The sequence below is a fragment of the Lycium ferocissimum genome, chromosome 7, assembly GCF_029784015.1.
Source record: "Lycium ferocissimum isolate CSIRO_LF1 chromosome 7, AGI_CSIRO_Lferr_CH_V1, whole genome shotgun sequence".
Taxonomy (NCBI): domain Eukaryota; kingdom Viridiplantae; phylum Streptophyta; class Magnoliopsida; order Solanales; family Solanaceae; genus Lycium; species Lycium ferocissimum.
Window position 1 is genome coordinate 36,729,768 of NC_081348.1, and position 14,889 is coordinate 36,744,656.

Here is a 14,889-nt window from a genome sequence, read left to right on the forward strand (position 1 = left end):
AATAAAGCATAAGCTAAGGATAAAATTTGTAAAAACGTAATAAATTAGGAGGTTTTCGACCATTATCTCTGTAGAATAAGCAAAGGATCTTTAAAGAAGAAATTATTTATATTAGTGATATTGCATACCTGTCCCTTCGAGGATTTTTTTTTTTTTTTAGCTTAAACTGTGAGTACTATTGTTTTGGTTGCAGCTTTAGCACTCTCAATGTATTCAAAAACAGCCATGATTGATGAAATTTGCAACGGATCAGGAAATTTCAAGTCATATAGAATATTGAATTAAAATAGGATGAATGTGGTAGTGTTAAGTACCTATCAAAATGAGATGCAAGTTTTATGAACGGTTGTGAGATCATTAATACTACACAGGAATAATGTTGCAAGCCCAAGTCGCAAGCAAGATGAATGCCGAAGCACAAATTCTTAGAATGAATGCGCAACCATACAAGAAAATAAGAAAAATTGCACATATAGATGAACAAAATAAAAGAATGTTACTCAGAGGATTAGATCATGGTTACATGAACCTCAAAATACACAAGTTAGAACGTCTTACATCATGAGTATAAAGTGAAAAGGAGGTGATGTAGACTTAAAATTACATGTCGTAAAGTGGAGAGAACTATTGTCATTTCATCGTACATAATTGCGAGAATCATTTGACAGTTAATGTTAAGTGAAAAATAATTTCATCCCAAAAATTAATCCAATAGCATACAAAACTGTAACTAATATTCACGTTTTTCTAGTTCCAAATGTATATAGTTGCTATTCAAAAGCTCAATGTCCAATGAGATCCATTAGATATCGGTATTGTTGGTGGGGATATATCATTAACACCTGGATATCCCTTGAATGTTCTCCCAGGGATTCACCATCACAAACTGGGAAATTCTTTAGGTGTAAAGCCATATTATAGACTCCATCTCCATTTGAGAAATTCCTCGATTGTAACCCCAGAGATGCTCCATCACCACTCCGGTATTCGATAGATTGTAACCCCTGAGATACTCCATCGCCACTTTGATATCAAAAGCTTGCAGTCCCTGAGATAGTCCATCATTACTTTGCAGATAGTTCGATGTTACTGTTGGTGTTCCTCCTTCACTACTGGAGAATTCCTTCCATTGCTGAGTTACTGTTTTTACTTGGGTGTAAAAGCGTACACCAGGTTTGCCTGCATAGCCCACAGCTCCAATTTAGAGGAATTAAGAGACGGGACAAATTAGTAGATAATAGGAACAGAGGCATATGTTCCGAGTATGTTTACCATTGGCATTGAGATCCCCAACAAAAGACAATTCTGAGCCTGCGAGAGAGAAGAGGGGCAAAGGAGCAGGAACAGCAGTATTTATGCAAACCTGAGTCCATCAATATGCACAAAATTGTTAGATTTTCCAACAAGTTTCTCAGTTTCTCCATTTATTATTATGATTTAAAACCACCTTTGCTATTTAAAATAAAGCAAAGTATTAGTTTTGTACAAAAATATAGTTTTGTATTATTTCACCTTCTAAACTTTTACTGTATTTTTAATCAGTTCTGAATTGAAAGCCTTAATTAGATTGTGACACCTTTATTTATACAGTAATAATTTTATTAATATAACTGAAAGATCCTGTGTACTGGCAGTAACCAGAAAGGTATAGAAATAGATCCTCTACTATGAGGAAGAAAGATCCTCAACTATCAATCAAGTCATTAATTTTTTCGTAATCCTGCCTTTTCCTCATTCATTCTCTTTCATAAAGATGCAAAAATTCACTAAGATCCATCAAATTATCCCACCTAGTTGTGCTGCTATTGCCGGTATCTCACCTCCTGGGAAGTGTTCTTTAGTATCCTTTTTGATTAACCAGGAAGTGTGAAATTACAAGATTAATTATAAAATGGATGTCCTACCTGCCTTGTTTCAATCTCAATCTGGAACTTCCTCGCAAGTGCTCCGGAACCCATGAAGATAGATGTTCCATAGCAATATTTTCTTCATAAAAGCAGTGTCAAAGATAAGATCAAGATAAAACAAAAAACTTCACACATATTTTATCAGTAATGGAGAAATACTTATTTTGGTTCACAAAGTTAATGGCCTCGTCCATGCTATTAGCCTGCACTCAAAACGACAAAGAGGACAGAGTTCCAGTGATGTTTCACAAAAAATGCACCGAAAGAACAGGAGTCCAGAACCTTAGAAACATAGGACAAACCTGCATACAGAGAAGAACAGGACTTAGTATTTCCTCCTGCACACAAAAGGAACAATAGCACTCAAGAATAAAGTTTTTCCATGCATGCATGAAAATACTCCAGGAATTAGATAAAAAACTAGATACTACCTTGGAAAATTCAACGTCTTCCTTGATATCAGATAATATTGTGGGACCAATGAAGTTGCCCTTATCAGATAATATTGTGGGACCAATGAAGTTGCCCAACTTGTATTTGGAAACCTATTTGTCACAACAAATGTTTAAGAGAGAGAGAGGAAAGCAGCTTTGGTACCTTTAAGCTGCGAAAATGAACTCCATATTAGACCACATTCCTTCTCCTATGTCTAGGAGTTTCTCAAAGAAAATGCAATCATTGGAACGGAGACTGACATCCAAAAGAATAATCTAATGGTGGAAGGTCTGCAACACTACCTATTTTATCTTTTCATGCAGAAAGAGGACCAAGGAATCAAACAAATAGGTCTTGGTGAATCTGAAAAGAAAAAAAACGCAAACAAGAATCTTATAGATTTAACCCTTTAAGGAAGTTGTTAATTTGGAGACATGAAACATGACCTCAATTAGAGAGAGAAAATTATGAGAAATTGATACCTTCTGTTCTTCAAGCCTCTGACAAGTGGAGACAAGAAACATGACTCTGTTTGACTTCCTATTGCAATTGGTTTTATTTGTTATGTATTCAGAAGAACTATTGCAACCTAGAATATATGCAAGTATAACTCACGAAGTAGCACGATCTTTTTTCTTTTGATAAGGTCAAGTACGAAGTAGCACTATCAGGATAATCCAGTATGCTATACGTCACATTCATCAAGTTCAAAAGGTTCTTTCAGCAAGTCTATGAAGTTCAATATTTTTCAATCAGCTCAGTTCTCTTTTCACCCAGGGTCCCTTTTTTATGGGAGAGAAGGAGGTTATCTCCATCAAACAAGACCTGAAGCATAAAAATTGAATGAAATTACCGCAATCTGTCTCCCATCAAGAACTAGTTTTTGCTCCACTATCAACAATTGCTTGGATTAGCTTGGATATCCGTTCCCTAGCCTATTGATGGCACACCAAATAATCAGACAAATGAATCCAAGAAGGAGAACTAAAAGTAGCACCAGAATTCATCAAAGTACTGAAGTTAATCTACAAAAAGCAATAACTGCATGGTATTCCAGTAAACCAACTGCAAATTTCCTATCGAAGTAGAAATTAGGGTCAACGTAAGCACCTGTTTGCTGATTACTGGTCCGAGGTCTGCACCTGGTTCAGTTCCAGCATTTACTTTGACTACCTCTGCACGTTCTGCTAGTTTATCTTCCCTGTCAGGAATAATTAAGACAATTGGCATATAAATACAGCTAACATGCACTAATCAAATAACTGACAAGCAACAGCAAAATGAAATGCAATCTTGCACCGCATGAGCATCTGAGGTAAAGATTGGAGCAGTTAAAACTTAAAAGTATAAGATCAACTTGAACTTGGAAAAGGATATACAAGTCCACCACTAGAATTGGAAAAAATGTACAATCCACTACCTTGTCTGGAAACCTTACTAAACTAAAAGACAATAAATTACTGAACTTAAACTCATCTATTGGTCATTTGCATTTAACATCAGAAAAATAAGAGTGAAACACCCTACAATCCAACTCCTCAAACTCTAAGCAATAACCTTCCTTTTTTTCCTTTGATAACGGTGGCGTCCACGCCTACTCAACTATTCCACTGGGTACCTGGTAGCTTCCACTAGCACACGTACCCAACAAAGTGTTTTATTGTCTATGTTGGGATTTGAACCATAGTCTCCAAGGTTTGCCTCTACTTCGTTCACTTAGGCAACACCCTTCGGTGCTAGCAATGACCTTCCTCTCCATATATGATAGAAAGGTGTCATTCTTGGAACAGACTAATAAGGACAGTGTGGCACATAAACTGGAACAGACGGAATATTTGCTAATGAAATTTGACTCAACTCTATCGAAGAACTTTTGAATTTACAAAAACTCGCAAACGGTTGCTTAAAAGCAATGAATGGACTGCTAAGTCTTTCTTTCACTTTAATAAGTCAAAAGACCTCCCATCAAGCTATCGTAAGTCGTAAAATTCAAAATTTGTTACTCCTCTAACTGTGATCATCCACTTGTCTGAAGTTAAGGTAGCATCTAAGTTTGTCTACTGTGGAAGAAGTTCTTAAAATTGAAGTATTAGAGACAGACGTTAATTTTAAGTTTATTTACCTAAAAGATTTACAAGCATGTTAACTTAAGCAATTTTGGATGCTTTAAATCCTTCCGGTGAATAGCATTTGATTTCTTGGACTATTTAGAAGGGCGGGGTGGAGTTTTCTTTACACAAAGAGACTAATCGTAGTCATGCATACATACCAGAAGAATGATCTTTTATTAAGTGACAATCTTTTTGATATCAAGAATTATCAGCGAAGAATATAATAAGCATACAATCACCTTCAAATAAACAGTAAAATTCTTACCTCAGCAACAAACAACAGACAAATTGGAATTTAAGAAAAGAAGCAGAAAAGATAGTTGATCAGATGAAAAACTGGAGAATTAAGATGCGTGCCATGATTTTGAGCCTCCAACAAAGACCACAGTGTTAATTGTTGTGCACCTTTGCCCTGCTGCACCAAAACCAGCAGCGACCAGAGCATTCAAAGTAGCTTCAACATTTGCATCAGGCATGACAACTGCATAATTCTTGGCTCCCATACTGGCCTGAGGAGAAAAGTTAAAACAGCGAGTTGGTAACAACAGGACTATGTTGCATGGACTAGTTTACCAGTATGTTCGAATATGGGTATGTACAAGTATCGTGTACGCACAGTTTTTTTCCTTTTTCTGAATATCCAGTATTTTTTAAAGATCCACATAAAGTAAGCAGCTACTTATAGAAAGAAACTCTCATCTCTCTAAACTTTGTCAGCCAAATCAAGTCCTCATCAGTATTCCCTGTGATCACAGATACTTCTACAGAAAATCTGGAGTGCTCAGATTGTGCTGAGCAACGTAAGCTTAGTATATGGCGAAGAGAAAAGATATACGGCATTTTCATTACTAGATTGGATGGACATGTAACCGGTGAGATTCTACAGAGAGGTAGCTACCACCTGGCCCTATTCTTAGAAGGGATACATGCCAGAAAGGAGAAGGGCATACTGAAGTTTCGAGAAACCCGCCTAGTCAGATGTTTCAGTGCAGAGTAGGTGCCTATTGTATTGTTGGGCTTTCTGCACTAGGTGCACTGATCTGGAGGAAAAAAATTGGAATCTTGGTGTTGAGCTTGATTGGTATCCCAATCCCTCTAGAGTGTGGACTTATTCAGGAAGATGGTGACTTGTGTGGACATTATTTCGACTTCTGTGCATAACAGATATGTCTAGTACGAAATTGGAAGTGAGAGACAAAGGCAATGTTCTAATCATGTTGTTGTCGAAGATGGAAGCTTCTCTTACAAATTTTGGATTTCATTAGAGACGGAGATAGTAGTTGATTCCATAACCTAGCACCACCAGAAAGTTGAAGAAGATGATGAAAGAGATGGAAAGAGAAAAGCAGTTATGGAAGACTGCTCCTTTTGTATTTTTGGATTTTGTGGAGAGAAAACACAGGAGAATTCTTGAACGAATAGAAAGTCCATTATTGAGGTCAAGAGTTTTCTTTTATTTCCTTTATACTTTTGGTGTAAAATGAAATTTGTGTAGAGAGTTGGTTAGACTTTTGTGGAGGCTTGATGTATACGCTAACATCCCACAAACAGGAAGCTTATGCTAAATGAAAGTGTAGGGTGAGGGAAGCCACTTAAAACACTCATGCAAAGATCACACCATCTGGGTGTAGTGTAAATAAATTCTTCGGACTCATCAAATTGAAATAAAAAAATAAAAAAAAATAAAAAAACAGCATAAAGTACCCACACCCATGTCACATCTATTCACATGGTACATCAAGACAAATGAACGTGGAGCAATCATAACAAGCAAGAGTATCTACATTTACCTTAGCATATTTACTGTTGTTCGCAAATGGTCAGCCATGCATATACATTTGAGCCTTGAATTATGAGAAAATAAAGAATATGTTACGGACAGGATAAAGAAGGTGAAAATCATTAGATAAGTGGAATGTCATCAAGAGGGGAAGGGCATGAAGCTTGTAGAGTTTCACAACAAACAGCAGCATATAGCTGGATTCATAACACTTACCACTATAAGTAAAATACAGCCTCTCAAGCAACATGGAGGATTGAAAAACCTGAATCCATACTTAGCAATAGACTTGATTTTACCTAGTTGCTTACAGTATCTTCCCGCCATATTTGGTGTTGCAGTCCCTTTTTATTTTACCTTTTTCCTTTTTGATTTGGGTTCTTTGGTTTCTTTTTCCTTTTCTCATTCCTAGAGGATACTTAGATTATTAAACAGTGCAAATCACCTTTACAATAAGATCCTGCAACTTGTCATTTTCTTTCTGTTTTGTTTCCAGTTGGGGATGGAAGTATTGCAGTATCGGAGCATGGATCTGTAGCTTGTATATGCTTGTTATGGTTGGTTACCTTTAATGACTAAATTTCTTCTAGAGAATATTTTTGTAATTTACTCCCTTCAGACTTTCTCAACTTATCCTCTTTTTTATTTGATAAGTTAGTAAGTTGATCGGTTCTTTTTGATACTCCCTATAAAAGTTATACTAAAGGCAAAATTAGAGTGGCCAAAAGGAACTAGAATAAGGTTATGCAAGGGTGAGAGATCCAAAGAATTAAACACCTCATCTAGACATCATTACCTCGAGGAATATTTTTAAATCCCGAAGAACGTATAGAAAAAGATACAACATTTTTCAGACAATCGAAGGTGGTTACCAAGGGTCAAACTTACAGCATCAGAACCAACAAAAGACACAACTTCAATGTCGTCATCATCAAAGATGGCATTGACAATGTCCTGCACCAACAAAGTATCATGTTAATAAAAAACATGGTGCCAAGAATATATTCTATAACGACAGAAGATGGCAAACATTTTTATGAGGTCAAACACAGCTTCCAAAATTAATAGAACCGATTTATCAGTAAATCAAACAATTCAACACGTGCAAGTGAAGATCGAGAACCAGTCCAAATAACAATCAGATATCTGTTCTTGACCTCAAATTAAGGAAGTTAATGAGCAAAATGGTGATTGTTAATCATCGAAAATGGAGCTTACATTGGTGCCATGAATGATATTTAGGACACCATTAGGCAAACCAGCTTCTATTACTAAATCTGCTAGTATTATGCAAGCCCCTGAAAGAAATGGTAAATTTGTAAGTGTTGAATACATTAATCAGAACCTTCTGTGAGGTATATTATCCAGATATGCAGAAAGAGGAGAAATTAAACAATTCTATAGATAAAACAAGCATGGATGAAATATTAGACCCTCCTTCCCAAAAAGTGACATCCTTTGCATTTCTTCTATTCGAAAAGTTAGTCCTCTTTCCTCAACTATTACTCTATCTGTTCCATTTTATAAACACCCTTAGTAACATGCTTTTATAGCCACAGAAATGTCATAGCATGTTTAAGATCACAAGTTAGTAAGTCTTTTAAGATCACAAGTTAGTAAGTCTTTCTTTCATTCTTAAATTTTGTCTCTAGTCAAACATCATCATATAAAGGCAAAAAGCTAAAAAGTTCTCCATTCGTCAATTAGCTCTAAATTTTATATTATACTAGTAAAGGGGTAAACTACATGTGTATTATACACTCCCTCCCTCCCTCCCTCATGTGGCAAAGCTTGACTTTTGAGGTCACAATTGTCCATTTTGGACATATCTATGTCAATTGATAAATATTTTGAAAATAAAACTGGAGAAGTAAACAATATAAAAAATTTCAGCTGCTCTGGTTCGCAGTATATTTCAATAAATAGTTTTTGAAAACGCAGCTAAACAATAATTCTTTTAAAGTGACATAGTGCAACATACAATGGGGTATCAAGTAAAATAGTTAACAACAAATGCAATATAGATAATCAATGTATCTTCAAATTCCTTAACGTTAATATGTTGCCTTAGTGCAGTGAGATCAAATACATCGGATATGGCATAGACACAATGAGTAATTTCAAATACTTGGAGCTTTCTCAGATGGCTTTAGAATGAATGTATTGCCACATGAAATCGCAACTGGGAACACCTGCAAAAGAACACACCGTCAAAGTCATCAATTAGTTAACAATACTGTCTTACCACTAGCCAAACGGCCCAAACCTTGAAAGTTCAGAGAGAAGAAACAAATTAAGTGGCATAAAAAATGTGCAGTTAACCTAAGCTTCTTTTGAACAAAACAACTGTTAGACTTCTGCAAGGGCTAATTGATGATAAACAAGCCAAGCTTCCTAACATCTTCAATAATCAAACCCAAAGGATCATCCAAGAGACATTAGTAGATCCCGAGGAAAAGACATCAATGCAGTTATGAGGCTTACCCACAATGGAATCATACCGGGGAAGGTAAACGTGCATATTCCTGCACAAACTCCAAGAGGCTCTCTGATACTAAAAGTATTGATTCCGTTTGACATGTTTGAAACAAACTCCCCTGTCTGCAGCACTGCCCCACCACAAGCACACTCCACTATCTCTGGAAAAGCAAATCCACACCATTTTAAATTGCAATGGACAGCAGCGTCTAAAAACACTAGCTCTCACAGATCAGCTAGGTAATAAATAACTAGTAGCATACGGATGTCAAGGCCTCAAGGGTTATCCTCAATTTGGGCAAACGATGAAAATTGTTCCCTCAAAATTTTAAATTAGTTGTCGACGAAAAATGACAATACATGTTCGCTCAAGACTCATTTTACAACAAACTTCCTCACAATAGATGTAAAAGGGAGGCCTTCCAATGTGCGATTTTCAAAATGTTACTTTATGATAAGAAAAGATATACTACTAAACTCATTCGGATAGCAAGAATTCAAATTCCCAAAGAATGGAAAAGAGCAATCCTCACTCTCAATATGAAATACAATAAGGTACTCACCTAGCCCACGTTGTACTTCGCTGTAAGCATCCTTCAAAGTCTTACCCTGCTAGGTAGCTACTGTGAAAGCAAGCTTATCCTGGATGATAATTGCGACCACTTCTATAAGAAAACACTAATATGTTTACCATATAAGAATGACTGAAATCCCAAGATACCAACAATATCTCTCAGGATAAGTTCATGAAGCTTGAACATGAACCGCTGACGGGTTGTAGCTGGTGTGTGCCGCCACAATGGAAAAGCTCTTTTAGCTGCAAAGACGGCAGCCTTAAGTTCTTCATCCGTACTTAAAGGAACTTGTGAGACCACTTGTTGTGCTGCCTATCATTAGATTTCAGACATAAAAAGCTAGCTAAAAGTACTCAACCAAAGAAAATTGTAGTCCGCATTTGTACAGCTTCACTCACAGGATTTACTACATCAATCGATGTAGATGATTGTGAGTCAACAAATCTACCACCAATAAGATTAGTGTTTCTCTGCAAGAAAAGTTTGGACAAAAAGAACAGCCATTAAACTCAAAGATCAGAACACTTACCATGCCTGCATCCCAGAGATAAAAGAGAAGGATTATACACTACTAAATCCGTAAAAGAGATTCTTTTAACTCCCACAACTTCCTTCGCCAAAAATATAGATCTCTGACAATTTTTTGGTAATCCAGCCAGAAACAATTTTCCAAATGCTTTACTCAAATTTCAGTATAACAAAAAGCTAAAAATTGAAAAGGAAGATTCAGATACTAGAAAGATAAAGAAACAAGCAGACACAGTAAAACATATGAAGAACTTTGATGGCACATACAATCAAGACAGAAGCAGAGAGATCAAGCTCTAGGAACTAATTTCACGTTTACACTCCTCCCCTAATCGCTCACCAAAACAGCTTGTTATACGTTTCTTATGGCTTCACATACAAGTGCATTCGCATTTTGGAACTGTTAAAAGAAAGGTATTACTGAATAACTAATGGGAGTACTTTAAGAAGGCTAAGTGACCTGAACCCAAAGAAATTTCCCATATATTAGATGAGATAATCATTTCGCCTATCAAGGCTAATGCACTAGAAGCAACTAGCAAAAATGAGTGACCAGGGATTACTTTACGCTTTAGTACTTTTCCTTGGTTAGGAGGATGTTGGAAGTTACAAAAAATTTCTTCTTGAGGGGTATGTGTATTGGCTTAAAATGAAATAAATTCCGCCAAAACATCTCTGTCTTGAGAATAAGGAGAGGAAAAGAAAAGAAACATAATAGCAAGAGAAAGCCGTTACTTTTGGAATATGGTCGATTAGATTCAAGTAACCTTACCGGAGGATAGTGTTTCCTCCAAGAAGGCTCAGCAGTCATTGCAGGCTGAATGTTCCCTTCCAAAGATGTACAGGGTCTCAATTTTTTTAATCTCTTCACTAAAGCAACACCAGACGATAATCCAATGTGAGAAAATAACCAAGTCAAAATATACCAGTAGCTATATCAGATTTCAACTGAAGGAGTAAAATTTCTTAAAACAACCTGTTGAAAATTTACATAGCCCATAGAACTTGAGTAAACAGGCAAAAAACTCTTTAGCCATCAGTAATTTTTGTGCATAAAGAGCAGTCCCACTCAATGGCTACAAAATGATAGTGGTACTAGCACAGAGAATTCACATCGAATCACTTAAAGTGTGCAAAGAATGACTAATGGTATAAATTAGAACATCCTGATAAAGTTGATACTTAAGCAAACAGTCAACCCATTGATCCAGGAATTCTTGCATGATGTGGTACTAGATGAAATACACAGTCCACCTATGCACAAGAAAGCTCTTTTCTCTCTATTTTTTAATTAAATTTTGATAGGTAGAGCTCACATATCTTTATCACTATGCTTATTCTCGTTGACAGGTTAAGATTCATAAGATGTATCACAAACTCATTTTTGCCAGGAAGAAAACAGAAATCACAAGTCAATTTGGTGTTATTGAACTAGTACACTAAAGTCTGACATAGAATATTCATCAAGAGCTAATAAGCAGTGAGTTTCACATCTGTGAAATAAAAGAAGATCTAAACAATTTAAAGGCAAAAAGGGAATTCAGGGAGCTGATGCCACAAAATTTAACCATCAATAAACTTATGGCTCTAACGGGGATCTAATACCTATAACATTTCATATTCATGCCAGGAATAATTTTACGACTTCAATCTGTAGACTTGGTTAACACTCATTTCCAATGAAAAACATCTCCCTGTCTTAAGGCAGCTGCAAGGTGGGTTTCAAATTATAATATATGGTACGGCCCCAAAAGCACATGGTTAACCAAAAATTCAAGGTATCTCCTTTCTACCTTTCATTTTTGCGTAAAAGAAGCTCACAGTTCAGTTCAATAAGTTACAAGAGATGGAGGCAGGTGTCAAAAATTAGATGAACTGACCATGGTCTACATTGACAAGAAAAAAGGATTGGATTACGAGCATTTCTATGGAAAAGCAGCTCCCAATCTCAATACAGCTGCGAGGTGGGTTTTGAATTAGATGGTAGGCCCCCCAAAGGACGTGGTTAACCAAAAGGTTGAAGTATCGCATTTTCTACCTTTCATTTTGCACAAAATAAGCTGACAGATTAATTGAATATTTTATAAGAGATGGGGAATGGTGTCCTAAATTAGATAAATAGGAAATGAACTACCATACAAAAGCAGCTAATTTTGAACTTATTATGTTTTTCATTTTGCATGGAGGGGGTCTATTGAAGTTGGCCAAGCACATTTTCAGCCTTAATGGTGTCAATCTCAAACCCTCATGAGGAAAATTTGTTTTTACTAGTAAATCCAAAGAAGTTGCAGTACAAGAAGTCATAATTAGTTTAAGTTCTCAGCCTCTTGACATTTCTTGGAGAAGAACTTCAGCTTTTCACCACAACTTCAGCCTTTCGCCACAAGCCATACATCCCGTACCATTCAGGATAACATAGGAAGGTAACATACCAGTTAAGTCTAGCAGAAGAGTTTCCTCCTTGAAGTGATTGTGATTTTGAAGTTCCAACTTCCAAGTAAATGATGAAAACCCTCATATACCCAGGGGTGCAAAATAAAATAGTAAGGATTTAACAGGAAAAGATGGACTACCTATAATTACCTAAAAACCAAATACGCTTCCCAATAGTAAGAATTAACAATAGAACTAGATTACAAGAGATAAACAAAGTAAGCACTAAACAATAAGGATGGTAAAGAAGGCTCAACCGTTATGATCTCCATGTCGTAGCTTAGCTTTAATGTTGTAAACATGCTTTGGGTCGACAAAAGATCTGGATTGGTCTGCCTAAGCCTCTTCATAATCTGACGAGGCTTTAAACCAGCATCTGTCATCTCTTTAATTAACATTACTTCTTTCTCTGAGAAGCATCGAGCAGAGGGATGCTCCGAGATGTCCTTTAAGGCTTCATGATTGTGTGATCCATTTTTTACCGTAAGAACCCACAAGCCATCCTCCTCCTTACCCACAAGCTCAAAAGGACAATTTGTAAGCCGAGGTTCCATCTTCCTTTTCCGAGAATGTCTACTAGATGTCTCATCGACAGGCTTACACCTATTCCTGTAAACACCTCCTCTGTCACAGCCAAGTATTACCACTTTGTCTTTCTTAGACTGCTTGATGGTAACAACATATCCCTGAGATATTGCAAACTCCCCAGCATGTTGAATGAGTTCTTCACGATCCATAAAACTAGCTGGTGAAGGTGGTAACATCTTTGGGTTTTCATTTGAATCTATGTAAGTATTTTCCATGATTGACAAGTACCAGTAAAAGTGTAAAACACCTCCGCAGGCGATAAAAGAATACAATAAGTAGCACCATAAAGCTAATAATTTTGACCAAAAAATGTTTTTTCATAAGGTAAAGAATATTGACCAGAAAGTCCAGCAGGTACAATTTCACAGCTACACAAATAATGCAGGCAAAGTTTTTCAAACTGTTTAACACAGTATCGCCTCCCAAGTTTTATACCAAGTACCAACCTTCCAGATACATAAAAAGGACGTATCAAGAAGAGAAACACAATGTACTCATTTCCAATGATTGTATCAGAAACAAATTTCCAGTTGTCAATTAGGGGTGAAAATACTAGAGCACAACCAAGGGTTGATTAACACAAATTTAGAAAATGTTGAAGCGTTTAACTGTGACATACTTCTAGGTATCAGAAAAATGGGCCAGAAATAAGGTAGAAAATAAAAAATCACCATATAGGACGATTTATGATTAACAATATAAGGTCCCCACTTTTTTCCTTTCTTTCAGATCCATTTCTCATACTAAATAATTTCTTTTTCAAGGCAATTTGCAAATATATTTTTCCCTGAAATTAGAGGATCTCTAAATCTAACACTTATCCATATATACATATACGAGTCTCTAATCAAACTAAAAAGCTCCTAACCATTAATTCTCGAGTCTGAAATAACCCTGCACCCTTTCAAGGAATCTCCAAACGCACATTGCCATCCGCTTTTCTTACAAATCTAATTAGCAATTACCATAACTAACTGGCTACATGCACCCATATGCATTGACTAAAGTGATTGCGACCAGATGATAAAGCATTCTACTAGAGCTAAGGGGAACTAGACTAAAATGATTGCAACTAGACCAGTCACTGTTTGTTGATGCCAATTACCCCTCCTTGGCTCCTTCATGTCCACTTAAATAGAATATATAGGATAAAATAGCAGAAAAAACTATAGCCTGCATAGATCTTCTAATTGTAACCTTTAAACATCAAGCTCACAAGAAATAAACTATTCCCTCTATCCCAATTTATGTGATACAATTTCCTTTTTACTCCGTCCCAAAAAGAATGATAAATTTCTATATTTAGATTTTAGAAATAACTTAACTTATAACTTCATCTTTTACCCTTAATGAAATCATTTACAGCCGCACAAATATCTATGGCTTGTTTTATACCACAAGTTTTAAAAGTCTTCTTTCTTAAACTCCGTGGCTAATCAAACTATATCACATAATTTGGGACGGAGGGAGTACTAATATTGAATTCAGCCTCACACAAGTAACTCCATCTCGAGCAAATCAAACTGATAAAACTAATAGGGAATCAATTTATCAAACATGAATTAACTAAAACAATGCAGAAAATTTATGTACATTCAGACTGTATTCTTGGAATTGGCAATTTTCTATATCATTCTTGAAAGAGAAAAATCATATCTAATGAACAGTACTGTTAGCAGTACGCAAGTGCCCCTTCAGTGCCACAGTTAAAAATGGAAACAGTGAAATTTCAGTGTAAAATTACAGCTTTTTGACTGATTTAAAGAAAGAAAGAACGAAAGAAGTAGCGTTAATTCACCAAAAGGTCTTCTTCTTCAATATTGGTTTGGTTCTACAGAGAAGATTTCCCCAATATCTTTTCCCCTCCATTTTTCTGTTCAAAAGTTGCGAAAGAAATCAAGATTTCTCAACTGTCAAGTGGTGTTAGAAAAATTTACCAAAAATAAGTTTCTTGAACTTCTTTTTTTCACACCGTGTGTTGTTATGTTGTTTGATATGTTTAGTTCTAGTGTATTTATATGTTTAGTTTTAGAGCCCGTTTGGATTAACCGAAA

The 14,889-nt window shown here is 36.0% G+C and overlaps 1 pseudogene; it reads right to left on the reverse strand.

Moving 5' to 3' along the window:
• Positions 1-602: 602 nt before the first annotated feature.
• LOC132064738 (methylmalonate-semialdehyde dehydrogenase [acylating], mitochondrial-like) lies at positions 603-13,214 on the reverse strand (annotated as a pseudogene).
• Between the last annotated feature and the right edge of the window lie 1,675 nt (positions 13,215-14,889).